The following is a 10,933-nucleotide window of genomic DNA, read 5'->3' on the forward strand; positions in this document are numbered from 1 at the left end:
CTATAGGATTTTGTTTTTCCCAACAGTTCCTGGGCTTGCATTTGGAGCTTTAGGAAGAGCAAGTCCTCACTTTAGAGGGTCCTGAACTGTCAGGGCTTCACCCTTGTTTTTTCCCACTTGCTTAAAACCTGTGAACTGAACTTTTACGTGTTTCCCTGCCTCACAACACAAAGACATGCTGAATACCCACCTTACCAAGCAAACTGGGGAGGGATGATTTCAGAAAAGGACTAAAAACCGCAAAGAAACTCCAGGATGTGGTGTCTTTTAGGAACGTGACTAGCAAAGCTGTGGATAATGGTCAAATGCCAACAAATATGAGCAGGACATGAAGTCTTGAATGAAGATGACTGATAGCTTCATGGGAGTTGTGGAGTATCCTTGAGGGAAAGGGCATTAGCAGTGAAGCTTTGGTGCCCAGGCAATGAATGCATGGGGTGAGGAGCGAGGAAGGCTTGGCTCATTCTCTTCTTTGCTTGCGGTTACTCCTTTTGACTACATTTCTGGCTTTCTCTTTTCCTCCCACCAAAAAGCAAATGCTTGGCTGCAAGGACAAGCCAGGCAGAGCCTCAGTCCCACTAGCGTGGGAGGCAAGAGCCTCTCCTCTGGCTCACTTCGGGGGATAGAGCTGGCCCTGCCTGTGGGGGCAGCCATGCCCATGCCCGCTCACCCTGGTGAGGCAGGCAAAGGCAGAGCAAGCTCACTGCTGCCTTTCCAGGGGGAAAAACAGATCGAATTTAACTCTTCTCCTGCTGTTTAAATCCTCACAGTTTCTATACTTAAAAGAACCCTGCCTTGGTATTTCTGTGCTTTCCCCCTGCTGAAAATAAGTTTCTAGGATTTCATTTGACAATGCTCCTGAGGGTGAAACCAGAGCAAAATATGTATTCACTTGGAAAGATTCTGATTTCAGGTATCTTTACTGCTTTTAATGGTTTATACCATTTAAAAATACCTGGAAATGCTACCACTTCCCTGTCACTTGTGATAGTGAAGCTCCCACCCCCATTTTTTTTTCCCCCACCAGTCTTCTTTTTTTGGGAGATGGATTGCTTATGGTGAATTTTTTCCACCTGCAGGCTTGTAATGATTTCTGACCTGGGGATAGTGCTGCAATCTGGCCTGCTAATAACAGCCTCTGACTTGTTGGACTGCACTCATAAAGGTGCAGGATTCCTGCAGAGTGAAGCAGGCTTGACCAGGGAACATAAAGAGAATTCCCCCAATTTATATTAACAATTGCACAAGCTTGATGGTACTTGAGAATGTAAAAAAACCCAAACCAGAACAATGTAAATAGGTGTTTCCATGGAAAACTGATGTTTTACTCCCCTGCTATGCAAAATAGTCTAAAGGTTAAATGAAGTTTCAGCTAGAGGACTGGTGAATCCAAAATGATATTTACAATCAACAATCTACAAGGACCAGCAGGAGTATCCAGCACTCACTGGAGTCCAGGTGTACAAACTGATTTTACTAAATTTATAGGAATGATCTTTGCTCATGGAAATAATTCCCTCAGAGTCAGTTCTCTCAGCTAAAACTCACAAGATCAAAGGTGTAGAAAGAGAAACTCTGTTTTCCTTTTTTTGGAGAGTGATTTTAGTCCTCATGGACAGATATTAGAATTCTGTATTGGCAGTTATGTTGTGCTTGGATGTTAGCTGTGGCTTTGACTTAAGTGTCTACTTTTTCAGGTATTTGCTAGCTATGTAATTATGATTATCACATTCCAGGTGAAGAGTGAAATGTAAACAGGCTTCTCAGTCATTTGACTATTCATCTGCATAGGTGAACTCTGGAAATGTGCTGGGAATCTCTCTCTAAAGAGAAAACAAGGCTTCATTTTTTAGCACTGATGTTTATGGTTTAATATTTTACAGAATATAATTTTGTATTTTTTTTGTAGATGTCCCTGTATTAACACTACTTTTTTTTTTTTTTTTGAGTTATGCACTAGTAGAACTCCAGTTATTTTCTGGAAATCAATGTCATGTTGTACAGTTTTAACAATGGGTAAAAAATATTTTTTTTATGGGGAATGGAGCTTCAGAAATAAAGTTACCGAGTGCTACAAGCAAAACAGGTCACTGTTTCAAATCCAATATTTTTATTTCTGTATGTCTTCACATGGTTCAACTGAGTGACATGAAGTGTACACTGAAATGTAAAGGCAGAAGCATATTGTGGTTTTTTTTTTTCTGAAGATTCATTAAAGAAGCAATAAAACAGGTGTTGTGGAGTGTGTGGGAAAGGGACATGGAATTTCACTGGTTTTATTATAATGGTCTTCTTTACTGGAATCAGTATGCTCTGAAAATTTACACGAATATGACATTGCTCTTTTTTTGCTCCACTGATTACTAAAATTTTTTCTGATCTTGACCCTGATTACCTTATATGACACATAGCAGTCAGTCAGAATGAAGGATGTTGTTAAAACATGTTCAACTGAAACCCTTGTGTGGGTATTCACTTTAGTGGGTTTGTTGTATTTTTAAGTTGCTAGGAATATCAAAATAGGAATGCTAAGACCAAGTTTTAAGCATACCAGTGCATGTTTGTGTGGTAGCCAAGCCTGAATCTCTGAAAATCAACTTAACGTAATGAATAATGTAAACTGTCACTCTGCACGCTTGGCCTATACCCACTGAAATAGGATAAGCCTTGGCAGTGACCATGTAAATGTTAAGTATACCTATGTCACTGTGTTCTGCTGATCAAGGATGCCGATTAAATTCAGACACCAGAGTAAAAAGAGTAGGTTTATTTTATTGTTAATAATTAAAGGATATAGCCAAGTAATACAGAAAATAAGCAGTAAGGAAAATACAGAATAGTACACTTAATTATAACGACATACAGTTAATTATAAAAAAAAAAAGAACAAGCAAGGTAAAGCACCTAATTATTACTACATGATGAGGAGAATAGTGATTAAGAAAAATACATGACCACTTGCATGTGTTACCACCATCCAGCCCCGCAGTGGCTGGGCAGCCCCGGTTACAGCGAGGGTTTGGAGAGCCTGTCCCGGCAAGGGGGAAATCCTACGCGGTGCGTCCACCCATAGGTGAGGCTGACAAAGTCGCTGTGAGCGGGTCCAGCCTTATATACCAGAAAAAAGCAAGCGAGAATGACTTGCACTTTTATTTGAGTGGAAACATATGGTTTCATCCTCTTGTTGGATTCCACCCAAAGCCTGGCCAGGGCTCAGGGGTGAGAACCAAGGGAGTTTCTAACAAGGCCAAACACTTGGCTTCTCAGCCTTGAACAAAGCTAAACAAGGGAAGTCAGATACACTCACAACATTTCAGCCTCACTCCTGATTACATTTTGTCTAAGCTACATCTTTCACTAATGAGCATACATACTTCATTAATGGTCAGATACTAATTAATAAACACTAATGGTAATACAGATTTTACTAATTAGCAGAGACCAATAATGGATAACGATTGGTTGTGAGGTTCATCTAGAGGTCAACTTTGTTTCCGGGCCTGTTATTCAGGGTCTAGCACTACATACAAGTTTTCATGGACTGGCTGTGAGTTTCAGTTTAAAGTTCATCCCCAGTTCCTAGAATAATAATTAACATTAACTTTTGTACATGTATGGAAGGAATGTCATTCTTCTCTAATTAATTCCCAGATTAGTAGATTCCCAGTAGCTGTTTCACTTGTCTTGAATTCTTTGTGGTCAGTGGCCAAATTTTAATGTAATTTTTAAAATTATCTGAATTCAATGTTAATTTTGTTCTGGATAGTCGGAATGACTGTAACTGGAAAATGTTACACCGAGCAGCACCATCTACCCCTTGCTGGAATATGTAGTTGTTTTCTGCCATCCTCTTCAGCATAAAGTCCCTCATCAAAATAGTATACTTGATCCCATCTTTTACAAAATGCTAATCTCAACTGGTTATTTAATCAATTAAAAAAAAACAAAAAAACAAACCAACAAATTAAGATAGGAGCAAGATGTGTTGCAGTTGTAGAAACAATCGCTCTGTTGTTTGGGCAAACTGAGATTTAGGATTAACAGGGTGGTAAGATTAGATCCTTGTTATGAAACAAGGACTATTTTATAACATTGATCTAGAATACCAAGAATATAACTCTTTCAAGCTTCAAAAGCGTTCTGATATTTTGTCCAACATCAATTATTTACTGTACTTATGTGTAGCTGAACTTCACATTACAGATAACCAGGACTAAAAAAGGCCTTTATAACAGATCGTGAGTTTTTAGAGAAGAGATGGCTTTCCTGGGATCAGAAAACTTAAACAATAGCAGTAAGATAGGGTAAATCGGAGAAGAAAAAAATATTTATTTTGTTAAAAAGGAGTTTTCATGTTTATTTATGCATTTATCTTCTTATTCTTCTTATTATTTTGTATTTATCTTCTCATTATCTTTTTCTTTTGGAGAAAATACAATCACTTACTGCCTTGGTGACTTCCACAGATAGAAACTGATATTGTATAAAGCCCTTGACAAGAAAAATACCTATTATTTCCACAGGTAAATTATAGTAAAGATGCCCTTTTTCATAAATCCATCAACCTACCAGAGATTCTGATAAATCAGATAGCATGGGAACAGAGCTGGAAATTTAGAAATTTTCCCAATCAAATATTTTGCGTTCCAGTAAAAAAGGCATGTCCATGGAAAGTTTGGGTGATCAAGTTAAAAAGTCTTACCACAGTCTTCTTCTGAAGCACCACAGGAAAACAGACAGTTCATATTGGTTTATTTTGCACCTACTTTGTTTCTTGAGCTTTTTGGTCCAGTGCAAGGGCATGAAGGAATAGTTCCATACAGAAGTACAGCTAAAGGAATTTAGATCTGACTAGAGACCTGAAGGAGGAAAAAACCCAAATGCCCAAAGGTTAAGGCAGATGTGGTGACGGTGAGACTGCAGAGCAGAAAACAGTGGTAAATTCTGCACTGCCATAAAGAAACTATTTTTTGAGCAGAATTTAAGCATGAACTGCAAAAAGGATTTAAGTGTGGGTGAATCCCTTTTACCATTAGCCTTCTGATACATGTAGTGTTTACTTTTTCATGCCACTGTTTTACCTTGTGCAACTTGAAAAGTTAATGGGAGTCACATCATATCCTTGCAGATTAAGCTTTTCAGGATGATATTATGGAAAGACATGCAAAGCAAACTAGAGTGCAAAACAACCTAGTGGTTCTTCTCTGTCTCCCATTTTAGAGGCTGACCATCTTTGTAAGATAAGATTTTTGATCTGTGTAATTTTACTTCTGTTTATACCTCATTGGTTGTGCACCCATTATGCTTAAAGTGGTAAAAATACATGCTTCTACCCAAATCGATTTGATTAAAAACCATAAATTCCAATCTGTTCAATATGCCGTTAATATTTGGATGAGAAACAAAGTATCAAAATTTAATCTTCTTTTCTTGTGCCCTCTACTGTCCTGATCTACTTTCTGGTCCAGTAAAGTTCAAATATCAAAGGATACAGTGTTCCCATGCTATTTAAAGAGAACACAAGCACACACACACATTTTTCGGAAGCTCTGTATTGGTCAGATATGTGGATTTGCTTGTGGACGAGGCAGTGACAAAGGAGCTATCTAAGGAACATAGCATTCTGTCCTTGACATTAGCTTTCATTTGCAATGAACTCTCAGTACTGTCTATTGTAGAGAGGAAATACTTTGTTAATTATTTTCATCCATGTAATATAATTTACTAGAGAATCTTATCTGAGCTACAGGATTAAAATTATCAAATCAAACATTATTTCAAATGCTCTCATTCTATAAAGATTTCTCGAATCTTCTTGAAACGATTTCTGTGAAGCCTTGCTTTTTGTGTTCTCTTATGCTCCTGATGTCGAGAGTCACTCCTGGGCTGGCTTCACAGCAGCAAAGTTTTGAGTTGAGTGTTTGAAGCTTGAATCTTAGACTATTGTAAATATTACTCCCATTTTATCATATTAGGGTACTCAGACTGATATGTTATGAATATAACATCTGTGTTTGTTGTTTTTGAACAATATCTTGAGTCTTAGGCAAGGCCACAGCAAAATAAAGGGAGCTACATTGCTCATATTGACCAACACAGGCAACTCCTTGGAACTGGAGATTCTTGGAAGAATATCATTTTACATCCTAACATTGTGACAAATAGGCCAAATATTGCTTGATGATTTATATTATTAGATTGCTCAAAATAACTGTTCTACTCTGTCTACATGAAATGCATGAATCTTAAGATATCAGCACTTTAAAGCAGTGATGTGGTCTCATAAAACCTAAGAAGAGGGATCTTTCATGCTTAGTGTTAATAATTTCTGATAGCTCCACTTCTTCCAGGTCACAAAGATAGGGTGCTGGGAGTATCCCTGGTCAGTTCTAGGACTGGCTGGAGAATTGGGATCGATAATATCTTGGTTAAACTATCAACATCAATTAGAATAGTCCTACTGCTTTATTACTGTTCTGAGTGCATCTTCCAGGGCTGTTTCTTTGCTGTTTGCTTTCCTGACCTTGCAGACAGCACTATGTAGGATGCCGCTACGTTTCAGTAATTTACAGGTGAAGTGACTAAAGTGGTATTGTTGGGAAAATGACCTGTGTAATACAGTGCTCTACTTTCTGAGATTTCAACATCCTTGACACCATATAAAGGAAACCTCTCTAGGTAGTGGATGTCTTTTACGTTGCTTTGGAAATATGTTGTTGTTTATTGAAAGGGTAATAAATACATCTTTTTCCATGAAAGTTTTTCCACATGATAAAGCTTCCCTTGGAAGATTGGAGTGATGGTGTCCCTTCTGCTCATGTCAGCTGAGGTTTGCAGCAGGAATCTCTTCTCGCATAGCAGCTCACTGCTGAGAGGGGACTGCCTTGAGTAGACTTTGGAGTTCATCAACACTTCAGTTTCCTGAAACCACCTTTTTGACAAGATGCTTTTCTCACTTGTGCTGGAGTTCCTTGAGACAGTGTACTTGTGTCCCAGTAATCCCAGATACTGTCATTCTTGCCTAGGAACTCTCAGAAGAGAGAGAGGTGAAGGCTTGCCATCTCCAATAGCACCTCGAGTTTCAGTGCAACATTCAGCTAAAATAATCATGAAAGAAAAGTACAAATCCAACAGCTAAATATACCTATGTCATAATTCGGAATAGGTCTGTTCACTGAACTGATAAAGAAGACACCGAGATAGCTAGGTAATAAGCAGAACTGGAAACCCAATACTGCAAAATTTCCCACCAGTGTAGCATGGTCACACTTTCTTGTTCATTTTGCCTTTCCATCTATCTCTGTAACTCCAGTTCTTATTCACAGTGTTATTATCTGTATTGCTCATCTCAGTTGTTAGCTTCCTGCTGCCTTCTGTGTCCCTTGAACCAACTGCTCTTTCTTTTCTAGCTTCCCACCCTCGGAGTCGGACAGTCCTTCCAGGTCTGAGCTCCTGGTTGGACAGGTTTTTGAAAAGAAGCCACTTGATCTGCCTGGCTTTAGTAACAATAACTTTCTAGCACTAGTAGTCACTTTATGTTTTTTAATTGTATGGAAAATTTGGCAGAAAGTCATAATTGAACAGTAATTTCCAATAGCTGTTTTTATATTAAATAATATTTGTTTCTTACCAAAGCAAACACTACCACCACCCACCTCCCACATGACTTCTTTGTTGGCTTCATGATATTGTTTGTTGTTGCTGTTGTTTTGTTAGAATGTCAATACTCTGGGAAACTTAAGTAGAAGCTAAACTAATTATAAGGAAAATAAGTGGGTTTGGACCAGCTCTAGTGATTATATTAATAATTTAATTCGTGAAGTTTAGAAGGTACCTTTGAACAAACTCATCAGAAAATAAATATGTCATCAGATACTTTCTGAAGAAAGTAGAGGTAGAATTCAAGTCTCTCTTCCAGAAAATGAGCTTCATTGTTTGAAAGCAGAATAGAGATTAATTTTAAGTCTCCTGTTAGAGGGCATTGAGACATTAATACAGCTCTCCCTAACAAGTAGAAATGGAGATCTGAGTGCTGCTTTGAAGCCAACATTCTAGTATATGTTGTATATGTCATGCTTCCACTGTGTCAGGGATGTCATCCTTTATTTCCATTCTGCATGATATTACTTGTGTGCTTATGACATTCACATTTATTTATTACTTGATTTTTGGCTCAAGACACTTTTCATTATGTTATTTTCCTTTTGCAGGAGTCTTCACAGCAGTGTTGAAACACCATTCTGTCCCTGCAAGTAGATCTAGTAATATTTCTCCAGTGCTTCTTACATATTTCACCCTTAAAAAAAAAAAAGACAGTGCTATTTTTCAGTGAGTTTACACTGTGCAATACCTTGTTTGCTTCTAATTTATAGTATGAAAGACAGATTAATCTTCTTGGCCACAGAACCTTCTATCATATACAAATCATTGCTTGCCTTTAAGCCATTTGTTTTTCTGAGTTTGCTCAATGGTACCATCTAAGCTTTATTAATGTAATTCCCCTGATACTGCTTCCTCTCCAGCTTTGAATTATGACACTGTAGTACAATCAGCAGACTGCTGGTCAGCTCCTTAGTTGTTACATTTTTTGGGAACTGTATTTCCTTTGTTCTTCACCCTGGCTTTTATCATATGGATTATTTCGATTTGGTATTTACATGTTTTCAGGATATACTGTTCTGCTTCAAATGAGATTTAAAAAGCATTTGACACTCTAAATATCAGATCTGGTATTTCATATTTAATTTAATCCAAATTACTACAATACTGAATCATGGGACTCTTTTCCAGAGCTGGTTGGCACAAAACTGGAAGCCGCCAGGAACTTCAAATAAAATTTCATTCTGCAGAATTGGGGTCCTTACATTCTTTTGCTTTATATCAGTATTGATGGGCATATATACATAAGCATACAAAGCATTATTGTGCAACCTATACAGTAGGACGTGGACGTATCCATGTATCATTTGCCTCAGACTCAGCCATTAGACATTATGACTGGGCGGGCAGAAGTAGAGATATCACCTTCAGGTCTGATTTTTGCCATGATAGGGCCAGGACAGCCACTAACGACAGTACTAAATCAGATTAAAACACAAGGAATCAGCTGTTGTTGCTCTGTGCTTTCTGTGAGGGCAGTCATCTTCCCAGAGCCTGGAAGGGCCATGCAGACCAGGTCAATGTAGTGACTGGTGCGTGGTTGGTGCAGCTGGCACTAACCTGTCAGATATCAACCTGTGGAAAGTTTGTGGTGTGCTCTGTTGTCAGAGGCTTGTGCACTGCTGATTGCAGAAAGGTTAGAGACTGCTTAATGAAACCATGAAGCCCAAAGCCCATGTGAACCTGTAAACCTGAGTATGGGAATGGAGAAGAGGGCATTGCTGCTGCTATGTGTGCCTACATAGCGTGCTCTGGAACTCTCTCTGCGAGCTCAGTGCTCTCCTTGCTCAGACAGAAGACTTATGATGGAAAACAGCATCTTTCTGTGGCATTTGGGGCCTGGCTCCATTAAGGCGCCTGCTTCTGCTTGGGGCATAGACTGTGAGTGAAAGGAGGTTGTAATGAGGTGGATGTCAGTCTCTTTTCCCGAGTAACAAGTGATAGGATGAGGGTAAATGGCCTCAAGTTGTGCCAGGGGAGGCTTAGATTGGATACTGGGAAAAATTTCTTCACCAAAAGGTTTGTCAAGCCTTGGAACAGGCTGCCTAGGGAAATGGTGGAGTCACCATCCCTGGAGGTATTTAAGATGTGTAGATGTGGCACTTAGTTAGGACATGGTTTAGGGGTGGACTTGGCAGTGCTAGGTTTATGGTTGGACTCAATAATCTTAAAGGTCTTTTCCAATGTAAATGATTCCATGATTCTATGAAGCTATAATTACAGCCAAGGCATTTATGGGAGAGTAGTTTCATTCAGTGCTGAGTTCCCAATAATCAACATAGCTTAGCACAAAACCCTGTGCAACATAAACAGCTGAAACAAATCCTTGCTGTGTTCTGACCCAAAAGGGAAAAAAAACCCCTTCAATGCTTAATACAAAATTTAAAATACTTATTTCCAATCTGTTAATAGCACTAATTCCTACAGTTTATGAGATGCCTTTCAAGTCTCATCCTCAGCTATAACACACCTCCCATCTGAGATCAGATAAGTTTGTATTTTTTTTTCAGTTTTGTTTAAGATTGAACAATCTATATAAAATATAGTTCTAGGGTTTACTATACCTTTGTTTTGCCATCATTACAGAAAACATAACCACAAGCATCACATTTTTTGTTTTATGCATGTGGTTTGTAAATCACCCCTCTAGTTCTAAAGGATACTCTATTCCTCAGAGTATTTGCTCTGTGGAAATTGCACTATTAACTTTCTTCTAAGGCTGTACTCTGATTAAAAATGCCTTTTTCATTAAATACACATAATTGAGGCCAAAGCCTTAATTTCTTTTGGACCTCAGTATTGTTGTATTAATGCTTATCATCCAGAAGTCATTAGTTTTTATGATATTAAGAAGAGTGCCCCTATACTTTTCAAAAAGCTGTTCAAGGGCACTTCAGGTTTGCACTTTCTGTGGAAAACCTAGACATGATGTTATGGCTTTTTCTTCCACAAGTTAGTTTAGATTTGTCAAGCCATTGTGTAAAGGAAGAGGTAAAAAGGCAATTTTGAGAGATCCTGAGGACTGGGTATATTTTTAGTAAATAAAAAGAATCTTGATGTCCCATTTCCCATCTGGCATTTATGATCATTATTTCATGACACTGTGGAACAATGGTATATAGTATGTTCTATGACATAGCACTATCCCACTCAGAGATGAGAAGAGGCTTTTAAAACCACCATTGAGAAGAGTCAGAGGTCTCTGTGCAGGGTAGAAGCTGAAGAGGGACAGAGGCAGGTCAGAAGGGCTAAGCATATGGCAGCAGTGGTCTGT

Source organism: Athene noctua, chromosome 3, assembly GCF_965140245.1.
Source record: "Athene noctua chromosome 3, bAthNoc1.hap1.1, whole genome shotgun sequence".
NCBI lineage: Eukaryota > Metazoa > Chordata > Aves > Strigiformes > Strigidae > Athene > Athene noctua.